The following is a 21921-nucleotide window of genomic DNA, read 5'->3' as shown; positions in this document are numbered from 1 at the left end:
TATTGTGGGAAAATCTAGAAAATCATGACAAGTGGGGTTTTCTTCTAAGACATTGGTAACAGAGAATTTACTTCTGCACACACTGCAGTATGCAGCTGCAGTGAATGATTCTGTAACTGGGAAACTAGAAATATGTCATAACCAGCAATAAATATGCAAAAGTTACTATAACAACACTGCTCAAACAGCATTGCAAGAAAATATACTCATTAAGGCGTAGATCCACTTAAAATAGAGACTTCAAGAGGCTTGAGAAACTTTTTCTCTCTCTTTTTTTTTTTTTTTTCCTTTTTTTTTTTTTCCTGAGGCTGAACTTGCCAGAGCTGATTCAATTCTCCTGTAGTCTTGAAACTGCTCAGCCAGCAGACTCCCATTGTTGCAACAGGAAGCTTCTGTCTTAAAACGAAATGTTTTATATGTAACAGCCTATATTATACATATGCCTATGGCATCAGAACTGTGTTTTGCAAAGCTTTATGTAAAACAAACAAACTAAAACACCAAACCAAACCAACCAACAATAACAGCAACAAGCAAACAACAAAAACCCCTTCACTTACTTGGACAGAGGTTTTTATAATCCCTGGGGAGAGGAAGCAGGCATCTTTTCTCACTTTAGGCAACTTATTTACTGTCTGAATTAATTGAAGGAGTTCAATGATTAGCACCATCAGCAGCAAACAGTGGCACATGGTGAACAGCCTGGGTCTATGAGGAGAGGCAGAGGAGAACTTCTGAATTCACTTTACTATTAAAAATATATATGTTGTGTGAACACAGCCATAAATGTCTAAGGCTGAACTTGGAACCTTTGCTTATTTCTTCTATTTGGGTCAGAAATAGGATTTGGGATGCATATATCTACAAGGAGATATTGAAAGAGTGGGACATTGGTTGAAATTGGTGATCTGTAAAAGGTTTATAGAAGAGCTTCTGTTAGTGTTAAGTGGTCACTGTCTTCAGGAGGTCCTTCAGGGACACAGTAGTTTCAGCTGCGTCTTAAACTGAAGAGCTCTTTAAACATTAACTCGGCTTGTAGACTCAAAGTGTATTTCATTGAAATACTTTAAAAAAGAATCACCATTACTTAAAAAAAAATGTTAAAAAATCACAACAAAATAATGAAAGGGATTAATGAGGACTCAAAGCTTTATTTCTTCTTCAGCATGTGGAAGAAGTTCTCTTTGTATCTTCTGAGATACTGTTTTATCACTGTGTGTCTTGCTAGCTAGAAGAGGGTGAAGAGAATCATTTCCATTTTAAAGCTGAAGGACTGAGGCACAAAGAATGTAGGACTTAGTTAAATTCACACTGAAAGTCTGTGGTAGAGTTAAGAACTCATGTCCTAAAAGTCGGCCTGGCAGAGGGTCGCACCTCTAAATACCTGATAAATAATAATGTGGATTATGCTACAGATGCAATAAGTGTGCTTTTTGACAGATGAGTAAGCCAAGAAATACAGCCTTTAGAAAGGTTGTCTCATAGGAAATCTGTGGAAATGAATCCTGTTTCTCCAGAGATTGTTTTGTCTTTGGTCATTTGAATGGCCTTTTAAAGTTGAATTTATGAGATTGTGTATTGAGAAAGCTTAGTGGTGTTGAATGCACTTGTACATACAGAAAGCAGTAAATCAGCTCATACAGCTCAGCCTTGTGATAGTCTGAAGCATGAAGGCAGTAAGAGTTTGCTCCTAACACGGCATGAATGAATTTCAAGTTTGGTGGGAAAATATCTCATCCTGCCTTAGACTCTTAATTGATGTAGTTTTAACTATCTGTGTTCTGAACGTTTAGAAGTAGACAAGTCAAAATGAAATAGAAGAAAGATTCTGAATCTCAATGAATATCAGGCTTTTAAAACTTGAATTAAATAAATTAGTGTAGAAAATCAATTAGGAGGTGTATATATATGTATGTAGCAAATAGAAAATAATGGCAATCTTTTGTGGAATTGAGATCATATTAGTACTTTGTGTGTGGTTTAGATTCCACATGAGAACCTCAAGTTACTATTAAAGTAACTGTTATATATGTTCCATACTATTATATATTCTTGTATATAAGACACTATATATAATCTGTATACTATTAATTATTCAACTTCATATCACAATACTTTGTTATTCATTAATTGGGCTTGTAGTACTGTTTGTGCTCAAGGGAAGCCATAATTATTTTATGGGCATGGACATTAGGCAGACGGGTCAAAAGGACATGTTGAAAATCACACAGAATGGAATTCTCACAGAGCTGTAATGATTTCTGTATTGCTTCAGGTTTTTAAATCAGAAGGAGACCTCTTTCTGAAGAACATGCCATAACTTGCATGGAAGCTATAACCCTGATGTAAAACTTAGTCATGTTCTGTGGTCTGTATTATGGAGAAGGTCATCTTGGATAGACACATTGGTTCCTTTCAGCTATGTAACTTGAAATTTAAATATGTCTGCAAGAAAATGCGAGTGGGAACGTGTATGCTAGGAAATAGGGAAGGTTTCGAAAAATGTTTGCTGTGGTGGACAGAAAAAGATATGTTCTGTATTTTGCCTCATATTACACATGAATGCAAGCTAGAAGGAATTATCAGATAAAGCTATAGACTTCTGCAGGAACTCACCGAAGCTAAGTACAAAATCTCTTCAAGTCTAAGTATTTTTCATCAACAAAGCAATAAATCTCTAGCTTGCAAAGACTCAAGTAAACATAGCCTTACCAAAGAAGATTCTTGGTCCAAACAAACCATGCTTTTTTCGTTGTTGTTTTTTCTTATGTTGTTTTGAACACAAAGTGGTTAAAGAACAATTCTTGCTGTAATTCTGAGTGTATGGGGAGTGATGAAATGGATATAGCAGAATATTATGGGAAATGTTACTGCGAGGGAAGATTGCAGGACTCAAATACCTAATAAAATCTCAGAAGGACGGGCCTTCATCTGGTGAAATTCAGCATAGATCCTTATAAAATGTTCACTGGTTTTCCTGTACAGTTATATGGATTTACACTACAGAGTGCCTGGACTAGGAATGATGAAGAGAGCTCAGAAGGAGATGGCTCACCTTATATGCTTGGGATCTTTTCCAAATGCCTAACAGGAGCTGATAAATGGTGGTCTGCTGCAGGAGACAAAGCAACAACAAGGAAAAGAAGGTACTTGCAATTACAACTGAAAGATTAAATTAAAGAAAATAAGGTAACTCGATCTAAAGATAAATGAAGGCAATAATTTATAGTCCAATACCTGTACAAATGAAACTGGTTCTATTAGCTCTGGCAAAATTAGGTCCATTTCCAGCTACTCATGGTATTGTAGTAGAGCTCTCTAATCCCTTGTCATCCAGATCGAATAGCAGAAAGTGGAAAATTCCAGTAGAGAACACTTCAAAGAGCTTCAAGAAGAATGATTTTGGAAGTATTTTGTTGTTGTTGTTGTTTTTCCTCCTATTGATTGGGCAAAGAGAAATGATGAGGACAGTTGTCCTCAGTTATAGCTTGATAAAAAGCTGTTCAGTCTCATCATTCCGTTAACACAGAATGGGTCAGGAGACACTCTGGTGAGGTTAGGCTACCTAAAACACAACACCATACATGGTTCTCTCCATATCCAGAACACATTTAGGGCTGCCTTTCTTCTGTAGCCCTAACCATCTTTCTCCCCTTTGAGAGGCTTCTTACTGATGAGCATTACGTTTTTTTCTCTCTCTGAGTGCTCTCTCTGCGTAATGCTCTCTCTGAGCATTTACGTTTTTTTCTCTTTTTCTGAGTTTTGCAATACATTTATCTGACTTCATACCAGACATGTGTTTGGTAACAAAAAATAATATTTTTAAGACTACATTTACATATTGACCTTGAATGGCATGTTGAAACCTTGGTGTCTATTCGAGTACCTGAAGGCCATTCAGATGTGGTCTTCATGGGCTGTTTTGGTATGGGATGTGCTATTTAAACATTTTTGCTTAAGGCATATTCCATTCTTCCCAGGTTGTGTGGTGACCTTATATAGCCATTTGATGTTAACTGGATTAGAAGAAAGTACTGATGTGATTAACTTCATTTATCACACTGTAGCTGTTGACAGTTTAACTCATCACTTGTCTTTGCTTCATGAACATCACGCTGCAAAAAGCCTTGTTCAGAAAAAAAAGATCCTGCAAAAAGTTTTCTCTTGAGGCTTTTGAAGTCCACATTGCTAGAAGTTTCTGTTCTTGTTTCTTGGTCTGAATGACCTTGAAAGTGAAAAAAAGTACATTGAGACTTAGTGTCTGTACCGTCTGTCTTGTCAGAGTGAAATTCGGGCACACAGATGTAGAGATGTAATATTGTTTTGTTAGCAAAGCTGCTACAGGTGAAAATGTGGGCACTTGTATGATTCCTAGAGGAGCATGAGTAGAGAGTGTGTAGGTCATCTAAGTTACAAACTCACTGCGTTTCTGAAGGGACAAATTATTGTCAGAAATACAGAGATACAGGCTTTCCTATACTACTTCAGCTTGTCTGTACTACTGGAAAAAGAGCAGAAGAAAAAAGAAGAAACAGCAGGTTCTTTGCTTTTCATAGGTTTTTGAATTCGGCCGACTTTAAATTGTATGTGTTATGTGTCTGTGAATAGTGTGCATTTATCATGCTTATCTGCTGATTGTCTGATGTTGTTTATCTATTGCTTTCTCTAATTAATTCTTCATCTGGTCTTGCTTTTCTTCCTCCTTTCATCTCTTAGCTCCGTGCCTATGCCACATTATCCTGCCTTTTTTTTTTTTTTTTTTTTTCTTTCCAAAAATGATGCCATACTGGGCCACACGGGCATTTCTTTGTTTGATTTGACTTTCTCTTTTGAATTCCCTGTCTTAGTTAATTCTATCCTGTTATGGAATCTGTAGCAAAGCTGAGACATTTTGGCACCTATGGTGTGATGATATTCCCTTTCTCTCTGCTTCTTCTCCATTCTTTCGTATTTGTAGATTGAGAGGGAAGAAATGGAACTAATCTTAGTAACTACTAGGACCACAACAGCTTTTCTATGCAGTTCTGAACTGTGACTTCCTCTTATCCTAGTGCAAAGTGTTATAGCACTTTTGGAATCCCAAATTATGTACAAACTTGTTAATCTAGTAAGGATCACTGAATACCTGGAAGATGACTTCTAACAGTCCTGTCTTGCATTGTGTATATATGTGTAAAGTGCTTTCTTGCCACTTGGGACAGGCAAAGCTGTAACCTTGCAACAGTCCAGGAAGCAAAATACACATCAGGAAGTTACTCTGGCTAATGTGCAATGCTAAAACCACTGGAGAGAGGTACACTGGAAGCATGGAGAATATCACTATAATAATAAAAAAGGGGCTGAGTCAGTCAAAGCTCTACATCCTTTAATTTCTCCAGCTGAAGGGTGAGCAAGTAGAAGACTGCCCTCAAGCAAAGAGCAGACAGCTGCTGTCTCAGGCAGCTTAGCTACTATAGACACAGGTACAAGAGTCAAATCTTGTGTCCTCAGGAATCCGCTTCTTCCAGTTTCTGTCTCTGGAAAAGACAGCCTGGACCTGGAGATGGAGGCCCTGTCCTGTCAAATAGCTGACCCTGCTTTGAGCAGGAGGCCAGACTAAATGACCTCCTGAGGTTCCTTCCAAACCGAATTACCACACAATCCTTTGATAATAGTCTTTATTGAATCACCCTTTACTACAAGAAATCTAATAGTGTAAGTAAAACCATCAGTACAAGAATGCAAAGTAATTGATGGCAATAGGATTTTCCAGCTTTCTTCTATGATCCCTTGATTTTGTTGATCCTTCTATCTTTGATCAGTCTCTGTGTTTTTGCCTAAAGAAGCAATTGCTGCTTTACATACGGGTTAAAGAATAAGAGTTACAGCCACAGAAAGTCCCTGTGTTTCTCTTGCTTCTGACCCTACTTAGGAACGCTATTTTCTGTTACTGATGTTATTGCTATTAATTTGAGAGACGTGTGTTATTGGGTTGCCCAGAAGAACAGATTGGATCTGAATCAACATTGGACACCATTACATTTTTGTTACCCTGGCTTAAAGACAAATATGACTGAAATTCATGTGGCCACCACACGTGAAACAAAGGTCTGGTAGTTGGAGTTCAGAAGTGAATTTACTGTAACGTGGAAGCACAGACTAAGCATTTTCTTCTGAGTTGAAAAGGACAGTGAGAGAACACAATGTCTTCAAATACTTTGGAATAAAACCAGTAAGTTTTTTAGCCCTCAAATGCCTCTGTTTCCCTGGAGTACTTTTATTTTTTATGACTGCATCCTGAAGCATCCTAGTGTGAGTCAAATGTTTTATGTTTCACGTTGTACTGTATGGATGGGAAATGCATCACTCTTGTCTTTCCTCTTGGATTTTGATTTCTTATGCATTCCTTTTGGGTGGCACAAGCACTTCAGAACTGGCTGATATGTATTTTTTGGGGCATTTACAGAATTTACTTGCTATGAAATGTTACTAATACACATGAAAGGCCAGCTTTCTGGGGAAAACAAATCATAGCTGTTTCTACTGTTAGTGTCCATCACTTTCCTCCTCACTCGGAAGAAAGCCTGTAAAATGGCTGCAGTGATATGCTGCTGAGTATTAGTGATAAAATGAAGGACTTGTAGCATGTCAGCCTGCAGATCTCTTTGCTGATCTGCAGGCCAGGTGAAGTTATGACAGAGGACTCCACAATGTGCTTTCCACGCTGCCCTGCCAGGACAGTTCATACTTTTTCCATGTGCATTTCCCTGGATGGGCTCTATGGAGCTTCGTTCATTGCACCCACAGTAGAAAATGTTTTTGTCTAGACATTTTCATTTTTTCATAAAAGTAAAGGAAAAGTGTTTTTAATGTATTTCTTCTGGTAATTTTCTGGAACCATCTATTTAGAAAAAAAAAAAGTGCAGAGAATTTCTTTTTCTCGTTATTGAATATTATATTTTATATCAAATACCAGAGGATTTATTAAACTGAATCCTTTCATTACCTTTTTATAATGAGAAAAGTTTATTAGAGAACATAGGGTCATAAAGCATTTTTCTATAAACATCTTAAATGCTCTATTTAGGCTTCAGTCTGCTCTTTCAACTCTTTCAGACAATATCACCTCAGTCACTCATTGCCAGCCCGCCTAGTAATCTCTTCAGGCTGCTGATAAATGTCTGTTTTTCTTGCAGACCTCCCTGTGCCCTGCCTTCTGGCTTACTCTTGCTGTTCCTTCTGGCACAACAGCTTCCTACTTTTCCAGTCCAGAAAGGATCCATCTGGGGGCTCTGTGCTAACCTTTAGCACAAGGAGGAGAATTCCAAAATGTAAAGGGGGAAATACCCATGTTTCCTCTGACGAGTTTACCTGGGTTGAAGTCAGTGATGTCGCCCCCCAAAAAGTAAGTGCATGCCTGCTATTTTATCAAGCTGCAATTTCACTGTTCTGTTCTGCTCTTGGTGGCCCAGGTGAAGGCTGTAGGCAGAGGAACTAATTTGCAGTCAGTGGGGTGTGTAAGTACAGCATTGTGCTGGATCTAGACTTGTTGTCATCTGATGGCAGTGCATGAGCTTGAGTGCACAGTATGGACTTCATGGACCGATGGTAGCTGAACAATCCTGGTGCATAGATTAATGTCCCAGCAACAAAATACTGGTTTCTGTATACAGAGGAAATAATAAAACTTTTTAAATCAATTGGCACTGAGGAATTGAAGCATTTTGCTGTTTCCATTGTTTATTTTGGGATGTCTTCTATGCACAAAGTCAAACGAATTCCGAATATTGTCTTGAAAATCAGTGAAAATCTGTTTGAGAAACCGTTGTGAGAAAAATCTCAAATAATTTTCTTCAGACAGGATCTTCTGTGAAGCTTATTTTATTCGCGATTGCAATGGTGGGTGTCCTGTCAGTGAGGAGTGCATTTTAGTAAACAAATCATAACCTTTGATTCCCTATTACCCAACACCTGATCACCTCCCCTGTTTCCTCACTGGCTAAGTACTACAGGTTCACAAGCTACTCAATGCTCCTCTACACCCTATATGTACAATTTTTCTTTTTTTCTTTTTTTTTCAACCCTTTAATTTCTCATTTCTTATGTTTTGAGAACTTGTGATCTTTGTTTTACAGTTCTCACACTGGTCATCCTGTTTTTCTCAAGCTTCTACCTTATTTTGGAGTCCACTTATCTACTTAGCATTTCTTCTTATTTAGTACGTCTCCTTATTTAGTATATCCAACTACCTTAGAATACAGAAAATTAGTTCTCTACTGCAAAAACACAACTTCGTTTCTCACACCGTTAAATATGTAATTATTATTTAATTATTAATTCTGAATGCAGATCTTTTACTGAAATACTTGAGAGATTTTATAAGTTTCAAGGGAAAAAGCCTGGAGTAAAATATTCTTTAGGTCTGTTGCCCAATGAGTCTACACAGTTGTTGCGTATACAGCAGTCTGTCACTTAGCTGTACTCCCTGCATACCTGAAGGACATCTTCGTACTGTGTTTTTCTCTGTTTTTATCACTGATACAGCTGTATCCATCAGAAAAAATGTTGGAGTACACAGATGCCTTTTCTGCACGAATAAAAAAGAATTATATTGTTTCATGTCTCAAAAGTTCCTCTGGCAACTATAACATCATATTAATTCAGTGAAATTGGCAAATTGACTGTGTGGGAAGAGTTTCAAAAGTTGCATCAGTTGAATCTGAATTAGCTCCTGACTGGATGTTAGATATTTCTGCTGTAGGCAACATACTCTACACTTGAGATGCTACCTTCCCATGTTTGGAACACTCTACCATCTGAAACTCTCAGAAGAATAACTGCATATAGATTTTAACTTATAACATAGAATTACTCCAGAAGTAACTTGTTGAATAAATCATACATGCTTTTTAGGAAAGATAAATGTTACTGTAATCTTCAAAAACCATGGTCAGGCCTTAAAAGTTTTAAGGAAAGAGAGAGAAGTAAACAGAAATGATGAAGGAAGTTTGAAGTTATTTTAAAGACTAGTTATAATGCTTTTTAATTGATTATCAAGAAAGAGAGAAAATGTAAACAGTGAGGGTATGGAAAATAATTGCAATAAATTTAATTGTTTAAATTTAGCTGTATTTGAGAAAGTGCAGAAGCCTTTCTAATGATATACTATGTGTGTAAAGCTTCGTTAGTAGGAAGTAATATGGTGAAAACAAATTCCTTTCCTGAATAATTTTCACATTTAAGGAAACAAAAAAATCTGCAACAGATTATTGGAGTAAAGCTTTTGGGATTGATCTCGTTTTTGACTTCTTAATAAAAATTGTGCTACTAATGATAGTATCTACTCTTTGAAATTAGTACAGGAAATAAATTGAATATGTTTGGATTATGGGATTCATAAATGAACTGAAGCAAATGTTGTTTTAACTTCTGCAAATACAGAATTAAGTAGTGTTTTTTGTTTGTTTGTTTTTAAAAAACTTACTTACATAATGTTTCCTAACTAGAAAAGGCAGCACCTGAAAAATATCATTGGAAAGTAAGTTATCTAGGATGAGTGTGTGTTACACACCAAGGACAAAACTGAGAGGAGACTAGCAGGCCTTGGGAAATCTTTAGAATGTATAAAACGTTTTCCTGTCTTCTCCAAAAGGAGTAGCTTTTGTTTTTGGCTATGTACCTGGACACCAGATTTAAAAATAGCTGGGTTCCTTCCTGCCTGAGGAAGAGAGAAAGACATAAGCCAGATTTATTGGCTGACCTACAAGCTTTACATTTAATTTCTTTCTGGTCACATTTCTTGAAGACACTGCTTTACAGACAGGGTGGTCAAAGGAGCAATTCCTCTGCTGATCCACATTAATCTAGATATTTACGGATTTATATGCAAACGTATTTGTTCAGGTGCCTCATTCAGAGGAATACACACTCCCTCCCAAACATTTATGTACACAAAAATACTTTGCACAAATATTCCCAGAAAAGCGAAACAAAATTTAGCTTGCTTAATAATACAGTGGGGATTTTCCAAAGTGCTTAGCGTTGCTTGGATTATGCTCCCCATTGTTTGTGAGAGTCTTATCACTGCCTGCAGTGAAAGAAGAGTCAAATTGAGCTTAACCCTGTACAAAATTACATTAGTTTTTGCTTCCACTTTTTTTTTTTTCTTTCTTTCTTTCTTATTTTTTTTTTTTTTTCAGAATTGGTGGAGATTCATTTACATAGTTGTACCTAATGGGTAGAGATTCTTCTGATGTAGGATGCAAAATGCATTATGTGGTTTCCTTGGTGTTTTATCATGAAGTTATCATCTGAGGCAGCATCTGCCAACCACATAGGGAGATGGTAAGAGGAAGGACAGGTACATATTGATTTTTCAAATCAGTATATTTATAGTGCATAAGAAGATAGCTCACTCCAGGAGAGGTGTCTTGAAGCAAAAGTAATAAATAAAGTGACACAGCTGCAACTGGCTTGCTTTTTAGGAAGACTTGAAGGAGTGTGGGGGCTGGTCCTGATATATTCAATGAAATTTAGGAAACATATACTCTTGAGTAAAGCTGTCCAAGATGATAATGTTTTTGCTACCATTTGCCCCACAAAACAACATTTTATTATAACAATATTTGACTTTCAGAAAAAGAAATCCAAGCACAAACTTAACTCTGTGATCTGTAATAGTTTATGTAGTGCTGATACAGATTAATGTAAGTTTTGCAACATTATTTACCTATTAATGACGATGGTGTCCAATTGTATGACTAAAATAGATGTCTAAAATTTATATAATAACTGATCTTGCATGTCTACACAGTTGCAGATATGCACACTCTATATAAATATATATAAATATGCATGGGGTTTTGTGTATCATACCTGTCATTTAAATATACAAAGACATATGAACTTTACAGAACTTTCCCATTTTGGGAGATGTTTCCTAAAGGCTCTCATACCCACTGCACTGCATTGGTTTCCAGCACCACAGTCAATGTAACTTTTAATCTTAAAAGTAAATCTGTTTATAAAAACAGAGGTATTTGGCACGTGCTAGCATACCTGTCTTAACTCATTCTACTTAGCATGATAAAATAACAGTGAAGTTGAGATGGCACCAGTTTTTATATATATCAGAAATGGAATACCAGCTCTCCCAAGACTGTGGTTATAAACTGTGATCCGAGACACAAGGTAGAACCCATGATACTTTTTATTCACTTCTGTTTTTACTTGAATTGGTTAAAGATAGGACACATACTGTCACATGTGCTTCAATCACCATTTTCAATTCTTTTTTGATGACATCTGAAGTCATTGCAGGACTTTTGAAAATCTTCTGTGTACCACTGCAGTACAATCAAGGAACAAAAGATACCAACTTTCAACATTTCCATTATAAGATGAGAATTTTGAGAGCTAGAGAAAAAGCACTGAGACTAAAGGAGCTGTTGATTGCACTATAATTAAGAAATTATTAAGTAATTTAATATTTTGCTGAGTTAAAGTTTCTGTCATCTTTTACCTAGTGATTCTGAAGCCTTGTTGGTGTCTGCATGACTGTTTATGGAGCCACATGTAATTTTTGTATGTTCAGAGAGTGTATATCTTCATTTTCTTTTGATTGTTATGCATAAACAAAGCAGCCAGATTGCCAGAAAATGCCTGAAGTCTTAGTGAGGATTTCTCAGCAAGTCTGAATTATTCCCTGGCTCCAATGGAGGTGGAATTTGGTGTGGTAAACTGAATAATGTTGTATGCTTGGGACTTTCTGTAGTAGTGAAGCAGACAGTGTTTAGAGGCTTACACCAGTAGTTTCCTAAGTCTAGATATGATTTAAACAATTCTTTATTGGAGAGTAAAGTTTATCATCTGAAAAAGCTGTGCAATGACTCCATGTTCTGTAGACCTTGATATTTAGGATCAGTCAAAAGAGGACAGTTCTACTCTGCAATGAGTAGAAATGGAAATGGGAGCATTAAAACTGCTGACTGTTGAAATAAAATAGCAATAGTGGGATAAGAAGGCATGACCAGAAATTTTCTGAAGAACCTGCGTTTAGTTCTAAAAATGAAATGACCTCTGGACAATTGTTTCTCTTCTAAGTAGGATTGAAAGTTTACATCAATGAAGAACATGTCTCGTTTCCTTCTGATTCTTAATTTCTTTGTTTTCCAGGCACCTCAAGCATTACAAAAAGGCTAGAAGCCTTGCATCCAGAGCCGAATATGGGCTTTCTCACATGAATGAATTTGCTTTCAGCTGAGAATTTACTTTTAACAAATAAGCTGTTTTACAGGTGACCAAAATCTATCATTTCAAGTGCTAAGCTGTGAGCAATGGTTCTTTCAGTGCTCAAAACATTTGAAAAGTTGGAAACAACAACAGATTGGCTGTGAGATGAAGCGTCTCTGCTAACAGTAAGAGCGGTTTTCAAATAATATTGATTTTCATCACCAGGTTATCATAACTGTGACCCTCAGTTTCTGATGTATTTCCAATACCAAAAGGAATCTATAAGAAGTCTTAAGACACAGCATGAGTAAGTCGAAGATATAAAGACATGGATCTCTGAGGACCTGGGACTTGAACCCAAGTAGGACTGATTTGCTTTCCAGTTTTTGAAGAGCTCACATTAAAACATGCAGCTCAGTCACTAGAGCTTGAGAGATAGCTTTTACATTGTAGTTACACTGTGTCGGTAAGGGTTCAGTTATTCTGCTAACTGTATGTGAGGGATCTGCAAAAAAATCTCCAGATTCGTAGGAGAAAAATAAAATGAATGCAATCTGCTTCATATAACTGTCTGTAGTGAACAATAAAATGGCTGTAACTGGGATCATTTCTTCCCATATGGAAAAAATATAAGTTTTCTATGTATTTGTAATACATTTGCTTAAAATTTATGGCACATATATTTAAAATATATATCCCCTGTATAAAATACTGTATGTTTAAAATGGGACAACTTTGCCAATTTTCATAATATTTCAAATATGTGGTATAACAAAATGCATTCAAAGTATCATTAAAAATTGATACTTTTGGAACATTTAAAGTCTAGTTATATGTTGTCCAGAGTATTTTTAAAGAGGCATCTGCGTGGAAGATTTTTGAGAGATAACTGATGAACAGAAAATGGAGACTTTTTTCCTACCCTTCTGTAGAACCTGTGATAAGATTTAGTCCAGAATGATAGTATTTAACAGATTGAAGTTTCTTTTTCATGTTATCTCCCTGTGCTTTGTGTAGTAGCAATGTAATACTTTTTATCAGAGAGACTCAGTAGAAAGTCCTGACTTTCCTGTGCTGCAATGATGCAAAGTATCCATAGGCTTGTCTAAACCCAGATAAGCCATATTTACAGCTGTTTTGAGTTGCCAAAGGAGTGCAAAGCAGCTGGAACTTATTGGTGAATCTGGTCTTATATCTTTTCAGTGCATTCAGAAACCAATGTGGTTGTATGTTTAAAAAAAAAAAAAAACAAAACAAAAAAACAAAAACAAAAACAAACAAAAAAAAAACAAACACAAAAACATACAGCAGGTTGCTCTGTGTAACACTACTCTAGAATTCTGTGGGAATGGCTATATTCTGTGGGAATGGCTGTTTTGTATCCTGAAATAAGAAGCCAGCATGGTTCAGAACTCATAGTGCCTTGATGTGCAGTGTCTGGGCCAAGCTCTGCCTTCAGAGATAGGATATAAGTAACCGGGAGCAATACATTTGCTTTGATTGGCAGATTTTTTTTTCTTGGAAGTTGCTCAGAAATGAGCCTGGAGCACTAATTCTCTGATAGCATTTTAACAAAAATGGAGAGAATAATTGAAGGTCCAGGAAATCCTTAGACAGCCAAATGGTGCGGGGGTGAGCAAATTATGCCTAAAGCTGAACATGAAATAGATTTCCATGCCTACTAAAGAAAAAAAAAAAAAAAGGAGTGGAGAACTTTTCCTACTTTATGTTTGGATGAAAATAGCAATTAGAATTAAAAATAAGAATAAAGAACAAGAACCTTCTACCCATAGATTGTGTAGCTTGCTTCAGCTTTGCAGGAGCCTGATGTTCAAGACCTTCTCTCTTAGTCACACCTATTTTTTGTACCTGAGATGAGATTCCTGATGTCTAGCCTTTCAGATATTGTAGAAGGGGTAGTGGAAAGAAATCTTGATGTTTAAACAGAATTTGTGTCATTGAAGTTTAAATTGATATAGTCCTAAAATCTTTTGGTTTTGGCAGATTTGCTGTATTTGAAGAGAAATGATTTTTTTTTCCCCCCATTTTTTCTTTTTCTAAATCTTAACAGCTGTAGTTAAGCAGCTGTTTTGGGCCAAATCTGCTTCAGCACTCCAGCACCTAAATCCTGTGATTCATGTACTAAGCATCTAACAACGAAATTCCACTTTTCAAAAGTCATGTTCAGCTGCTGCCCAGCCCCAGTGCTTCTTGATGCTTCAGGTTGCTGCGCCAAAGTTTCTTGGGTTCCAAAAGCACTGTGCCCAGAAATGCCTTCTGTTTCGGGAGTATTCAATGTCAGTGTGCCGTGCTCTCATCAGTCTCTTGTCTGAGTAAACCACTGGGGTGCAAGTTCACATGAACTAGCTGAGCACACCTAATAAATAGCGCGGGCTCCCTGAACAGAGGAAGCTCTGCCGTGGCTGCTCCCATCTTATCCAACTGCTCAACGTTCTGTCCGGTCTCCAGGATGACGATTGAGTTTTTCTCTCTGCCTGAAGTAAATCAAACACTTCTGCTATGATGCCTAGCATGGAACATGAGAGAGGGAAGATGATGCTTTCTCATTCCATGGATGCCGTTAACGTGTGCAGTGCTCCAAGGAGTACAGAGAACGTGCTTTACTACTTAACACAAGATTTTGAAATGTTTACTAGAACAAGGACTGTAGCTCAGTTTTCCCTCATGCTGGGAAGGTCCATGGTGATCTCATGCTTACTCTTTGCTCCAGTTACTATATAATAATATTTAATAGAAGGGACTGAGGCTATTTCTCTGTAAGCTATAGAATATTTTAGAACAGGGAATATTAGGGCACAGAAAATCTAGGCAGCTTGTTTAAGGGTATACAAAGAGATTCTAACAACTGAAAATGGAATAGGCACCTTTTGGTACCTTGTCCTCTATTTTAGCCATAAGCTCTGTTTTCTTGGTCAGTAATGGTACCAAAAGTATTTACAACTTTGATATTTTCCTGTAAACTGAGTTTTTGCTCTCTTGATTGTCTCCTGAATGCAGCACCTTTACTTGGCACATAGGTGTACAACGGCAGTTGTGATCAGCTGTGTTTATTTTGCAGGATGCAAAGGTAGAAGGGGTGGAGTGTCTTATGACTTACTACATTATGGGTGCAGCCACTCACATGATTTCTGGATCCTCATGTGTCTGCCTTGCTTGTTTGGACAAGGTAATCAATTCTCATGGTCCTGTACCCTTCATTCATCCTAGAAACTCATTTCTTATTCTGCCTTTATTACTTCAGGGAAGATGACAGGCAGTTTTTCCTTTTGAGATATTGAGCTCCTTAAAGTACCTTGTGGACAGGTTGACATTGTTCTCAGCTTTTTTCCTAGACTACCCAGATGCTGCCTGGAAACACTGGGACTGAGTTACAGATTATTTTTGAGGGAAGGAGAGCTTATACTGAGTGAATACCAGGAGCTATTTAGAGCTGCCTCAGACAGGTTATTTTCCCCTCAGGATATGCAATAGTGTCTGTGGCTTCACAGCTGTTGAGCTCTGGTGGGCTCCATGCTAAAGAGCTCTAGTGGCAAGGGAGAAACAGGGCTTTGTTCTTCATTTCCTACAAATTTAATTATTTTGAAGGGATTGTCAACTTGATTGTGAACATGCTTTGACATTTTTGTTGACTTTTAAATTTCTTTTCCATTAAATGGCTAGACAGTTAAAAGTTAGGCATAGAAATCATAATATACTGGAACTAAATGTGTAAAATCCAATAATAAAATTATGGGGAAAAACCCTGAAGACATTAATAAAGTAATATAGAATAAAAGTAAAAAACGGACAAACAACAACAAAAAAGCCCCAAAGCATGGTGTATTTCATGGTTTCAACCATGATTTCTTTTTATAGAAAGAAAGCCCACTTATAGATTAAGCAACTGTTAGAAAACTCTGTCTCCAGATATCTCCATTACTTGAAGAAGCACTGCAAGCTGTATTCTGTGTGAAATAGGCTTCCTTCCCTGTAACTCTCTTCTAGGGGCAAGGAGGAAGTATAGGGATAGCATCTTCTCAATAGCTAACAAAATGTTGGGGAAGAATTGTTGGAGGGAAAGGATTAGGAATTTGGAATCAGCTGAAATTGGGAATAGTTTTATGCTTGTTGTAATGTAAAAGTGCATAATTTTTTTCTGTGTTTTGAAAATGTATTATACTGTGAGCTTGTAAAGGACAACAAAAGACCTAAAAATACATTGGATCAAATAGTTTTGTATTTTCACTCAGAGTCTTATGCATTTCAGTTCCTGTTTTCTCACCATTATAAACAGTACTCTTTAAAGTTTTAAAGTCTCTTTTTTTTTTTTTTTTTTTTTTTGTCCTGCAATTCTGTATAGGTCATGTAGATGTCTACTAATCAAATGAACATGTATAATCAAACTTCTGCAAACAGGATTACTTTCTGGATGTTGTGCTTACTGTTAAGTATTTACAGGTTCAATTAATTGGAAGTTAAACCTGGAGGCATCTTTATAATTGTGGCCAATAATATATATCCCTTGAAAAATCTTGGTTAAGTTGCTTGAGTAGCATAATGATGAACAATCTATTTTAATAGAATAATAACAATCCAATCAGACTAAATCTTAAAGCAAACCAAATACTAATTGTTTTCAACAAATTTCCAGTGAAATGGTTAGCTTTCCAATACTGTTTGATTATGATGATTAAACTTAAAAATCTAGAATTATGAAGAGAGCAGTCTTATAGCTCTTTCTATCCATTCAAATCGAGGACCACTATAAATCTCAGGAGAGATCCTTTTCTCACAAGAGTTATTAGACCAATCCTAAATCAGCTGCTGGACAAAATGAAGTTCATAAAATGTTAAGCACATGTTCTTTACTCTGTTTGTAGTTGTTCTGGAGGACAGCTTAATCTGTCCTCTCATCAGCATTGTTTTTTGGTTCCCAAAGGAATATTCTACAGTATGTTTCCTTTGACATATGATACAACTGCATTTCAGCATAATCTGTTGCAAGATGGTTGTGTGAAATATATGGAAGAAATTTTTTGCAATAAGATTTTGGTTATTTCAGTAAAAATTAACTGTTAGGCCCAGGTACCAAACCTGTAAAATTCCTTAAAGTTGGCTGAACTAGTAAGCACAGGACCCTTTTATGCACTTTGAGTTTTGCAAAAGCAGAAACCTGAATGGAATGCTGAAATGAGTATTAGAGCTCACATGGATGAAGAGCTGCTATAAGACCCATCTCAGTTTTACCTTTATTTTGTTAAACTATATATAGATTAGGCACAGTCATGTCCATTAGTAATTTCTGTCTTCCCCTCATGTAAGCATAAAACTAGTTTAACAGAGTTTCCTGGGAAGAGCATGATGCATCCAAAACACACAAGTCCTCATCCAGCTTCCTGTCTGTAGGTAATGCTGCAGTCATTTTGGATTAGCGATAAACGGTCATGAAATTGGAAACAGGTTCTCCCAGCTTTACACAAGAATCTGCAAAAACATGAATACTTGTACCCAGAAAGTGTGATTCCAATTCAAACATCATAAAATAATATACAGTGCATGCTTAACTGCATGCAGGGCCATAAGAACATATTAAATGACATTGCCAGATGCCAAAGACAAATACGGTTTCAGCATTCAAGTGCAGAGGAACCTGAAGGAGTCTATGGTTTAGCTTGAACTACTGTCAGGGCTTTATTTCTATAAAATTATTTTCTTCCCCCATCAATTTTTGCCCTTCATTTCTGTTATCATTCCACTTGTTCCTGGCATTTATGTTTAAATGTCATATCATACATCTGAACCAGTTCTGATACAGCCTGAGCACTGTTCTTCTGTGCTGGTTGAGTGACCTACTGTCACCATTCTTTGAACCTCTTAAGTGTGCAAGTCTCCTCCTGGAAGTGCAAAGTGGTAGAGATACCAGGGAAGTCCTCATCAGGCTTAATGAACAATGTATATGTGCTTTTTTCTTTTTCTTCCCCCCTCCCTCTTCCCCCAGGCTTTTTGATTGAATTACCACCCACAAGCTTTCAGCTGAACAGGTTTCATTCTTGTTCTCAGGTTGTGCAAGGTGGGAGATCTGAGAGATGAGAAGGCGGATACAATCATCTTTGGTTCTTCACACAGCTACTGTAGTTTCTACAGGGTACTACTGGGATCATAAAAACGACAACTAGAAATGTTGATCTGAACACCAGCCCTGTCCAGTTTGAGAGAAAAACACAGGTAGTACAATGAGTGATTCATATTATTCATTATTCTAAGGATTTGGAGCATGAAACTATTCAAACTTAGAATCCAAACTAAAGAAATATGTCATGATAAAATGATGCAAGTTGGGAGGGAATAATCTGAGAAATCACTTACTCTGGCTATCTCATCAAAAAATTGGGGTGTAAGTAGGGGGGTGTCATTTGCCAGCACATAAATCTAAATCTGGAACTCAGCTGAAGTAGTCCAGTATGAACATCAACATCTTTTTGCTTATGCTTCTTGAAATGTTTAGGCTGCAAAAGACGAATGCTAGCAAACCAAAAAGAAAGCTATGAGGAAGACCTGTTAAAAAGGCAAAACTAGCCAGACTGCTGACTTCCAAAATGCTTTAATGTTTGAAAAGAGTTAAGCATTTTCAAAGGTTTTGAAAGGGGCCCTGACATATGACTTGAGAGCCAGATGATAATATCTATCCCAGTAGGAACTGAATCAATACCCTAACAAATATAAATCAGTGATCTTCAGACGTAAACGAAAGATCCCACATACTTACCATTGTAAATGTAGGTTAAATTCTGTGACTTGATTTTTTAATTTTTAATGGTAAATGCACACTTGCAGTCACAGTTGCTTCATATCCTGTAATCTGTCATACCAATGGAGTTTTTGCAGTTCTCCCATCTAATGCCACTCTCCTGGTACTGGGGCAGTGACGAATTTGAGAGAGTCTTATTCTCTCAAATAATCCACATTGGCCATTCATCATATCTAGTGTGATATTCTTCTCCTAGAAGACTAGGGCAAATATTTCAACAGCCAGAGGTAGAATTGAAAGGCCTTGTGGTAAGAGGTTTGCAGCTCTGACGTGACTGAGTCGTGAGCAAAGATCTAAGGTCTGTTTATCCACACCCCCAGAAAGCACTCCTGCAAGCTGGTGAGTGAATTTTCAGCCATTTCCTTTTCCCTTAAGCTCTTCAATAAGGGGTCTTCTACCCTTCTACTTAAAAAAAATATATATATATATATATATATATATATATATATATTATTTTTATTTTTTATTTTCAGCAAAACTTTGAATTTTCTTGCAATGTGAATGGAAATTTGATTTGCCTGGGAGTACTCACATTTTGTCTTTGACCTTTCTCTTTTATGGATGCAACCACTCCTCCGAAAGTTAGCATTGTGAAACATGCACCTAGTGATTTTGTCATGAAGCAGAAGTAACAAATTAACAGAAATTAACAGAAGTAACAAATTAAACCTTTTCCACCATCTAGTTGAATGTTTTAAGATGGATTTTCTGTACAATTTGAATAGTCCAATTTTTTCTACAGTGTCTAATTTCACAGATAAAAATGATAACGGAGGAATATGGAAGCCTTGTGGATTTACTGGTAAAACTCCATCTCAAACATGTCAGTCATGGTACTTGTGAGAATCATTCTACTGTTACACTTTCTTTCACATACAATAGCAGTGGCAGAAGCCCACAATATTATTTCACGGTCACATTCTGGATTTGCTTTAGTAATCTCAAATTAAGTGTGAAGTGTAAGGAAAGTCCCCCAGATAATTCCTTCAATTTTCTGTCTGATCTTAGATATTTATCTTTAGAATGTGAACTCAAACAGACATGCTAAAGCATTGTGGAGAAAATAAATAAGTAATTTTATACCATGTCCTTGTTTTAGGTATGTTTGACTATGTTAGTTATGTGTGACTGTGTTTCTGCCCTTTTTACTCTTTTAGGCAAGTTTTGTTTACCTGTGTTGTCCCTTATCAGCAAGAAAAGCAGTTTTTTTTTTTTGTAAGAATAACAAAGATGGTTCTCTAGGATTTCATTTCTTAAGTTTTCAGATACTACTCCCATTCCCAGAGAAATGAGTTTCAATAAACTAACTAGTAATACAGTTAAGATATTGCCAGAATATTTTATTCTAATATCAACTGTATTAGTAGTTATTAATGATAATAATTAATTAATTAGCATTAGTATTACTGAGAGATTAATTTTACCTGTAGCCTTTTTTTTTTTTTATTATTATTATTAATTTTTCTTTTCTTTCTAAACCTAGTAAAGAAAAAATATCTTAGCCAAGAAAAAAATCCCAAACCCCTAGATACCGGTAAGCTCTAAGGGGCTAGGTTGTATTTGCAGTTAAATAACCAAACAGAACTGCAAGCTAGCTTCAATGAGCCAGATACTTGAACTTTCACAAAGCCAATGTTGAACTGTTGTTTTTGCAGAACCACCACGCTCTACAGGTCATAAAGGATCAACTAGGAACATATATATATACACACACACACACACACATATATATATATCTTAAAGCACAACAGTGCTGACTTGGGCATGTGTAATCTTTCTGGAACTGCAAACACAGAATGCAGTAGCTTAGGCGGCATGCTTCTTGTCAAACTGCTGCCCTGCTTTTCTTTAGGGGATCTGAAGACATACAGTTGTGTAAATGGAATTCTTCATATCTTTCTTTCCTCTGTAAAAGTTCTGCTGCAGGGACAGTTCATACTCACTGCACTGATGTAATCTGCAAGCTAAATTGGTGGGCTAACCAGTATGAATGGTGTAAACTGGGTAGGCTGGGAATTGTGCTGCAGCAAGAGACGCTGTCTCTCAGCTCCATGGTTTGTAAAATGTACCAATTTTCTTATCCATTTTGGATCCAGAAGTCTTACCTGGTAACACCTACATCAGCTAGAGATGGGTTCAGGCTGGTCTTAGTCAGAGCTGTGATGGTGACAGCAATTAGTGAGGGGAAATAGAGCAAGGTAGTGAATCTGCTTGTTGGACCTAGCAACTGCCGTGAGACTTCTGGGGGCTTTTTTCAGTATTCCTACATCTACAGACTTAGTAGTGATGTTGGCAGGAGGTAAGGGCAACCTAAATGCAGGTTGGCACTTAGGTTTACCAATGTTAGCTTAGCATTCCATATTTGAGGTCTCCATGGCATTCCTTCCTCAGGGGAGCTGTTGAATGAAAGAAGGTAATAAAATAATTCAGTGAGCCATGTAAAATACATAAGTAAATAAACCTTGATTGTACAATTTTTCCCCAGTCCCTCAGGGACTGGTGGACCTAACACTGATTTCTTTTGTTTTGGATTATGTAATGACTGGAGAGACTCTGGTGGTGGAATTTTTAACCCTTTCTGCTCTGGAGAACCTATATACTGACCTTAAGGTTTCCCATGGGAAATAAGAGAATCTGCTTAATCTCTTTGTATGGGACTAGCCATGGGTTATTGAAAATGACCTGTTGTTATTGTGCCAGTGAATAAAATGTCACAAGTAATTTTGGCAGAACTAAAGAACAAATTAATTGAAGGACCAGTCAGTGAAAGTCAGAAAAAAGTCATCTGTTTTTAATATCTACATAGGCTCAAATTCAGCTTTTATTTCACATATAAAGATATAAACTCTGAAGTATGCACAGCTCTTTCTAGTATTACCTATGGCACTATTTTTATGAAGTTG

General features: G+C 36.8%; 1 long non-coding RNA gene across 1 annotated transcript in view; it reads left to right on the top strand.

Annotated features, from left to right (window-relative positions):
* Nucleotides 1–21921, top strand: part of LOC137855960 (uncharacterized) — a 220401-nt gene that overhangs the window by 158013 nt on the left and 40467 nt on the right. The window contains exons 2-5 of the long non-coding RNA XR_011096090.1: nt 7176–7384; nt 12154–12274; nt 15290–15397; nt 18271–18435. This is a non-coding gene — a long non-coding RNA (uncharacterized lncRNA). The remainder of the gene's footprint in view (nt 1–7175; nt 7385–12153; nt 12275–15289; nt 15398–18270; nt 18436–21921) is intronic.

The sequence above is a fragment of the Anas acuta genome, chromosome 4, assembly GCF_963932015.1.
Source record: "Anas acuta chromosome 4, bAnaAcu1.1, whole genome shotgun sequence".
NCBI classification, from domain to species: domain Eukaryota; kingdom Metazoa; phylum Chordata; class Aves; order Anseriformes; family Anatidae; genus Anas; species Anas acuta.
The sequence above is the reverse complement of the archived record's forward strand: the minus strand, read 5'-3'. Positions and strand labels throughout refer to the sequence as shown.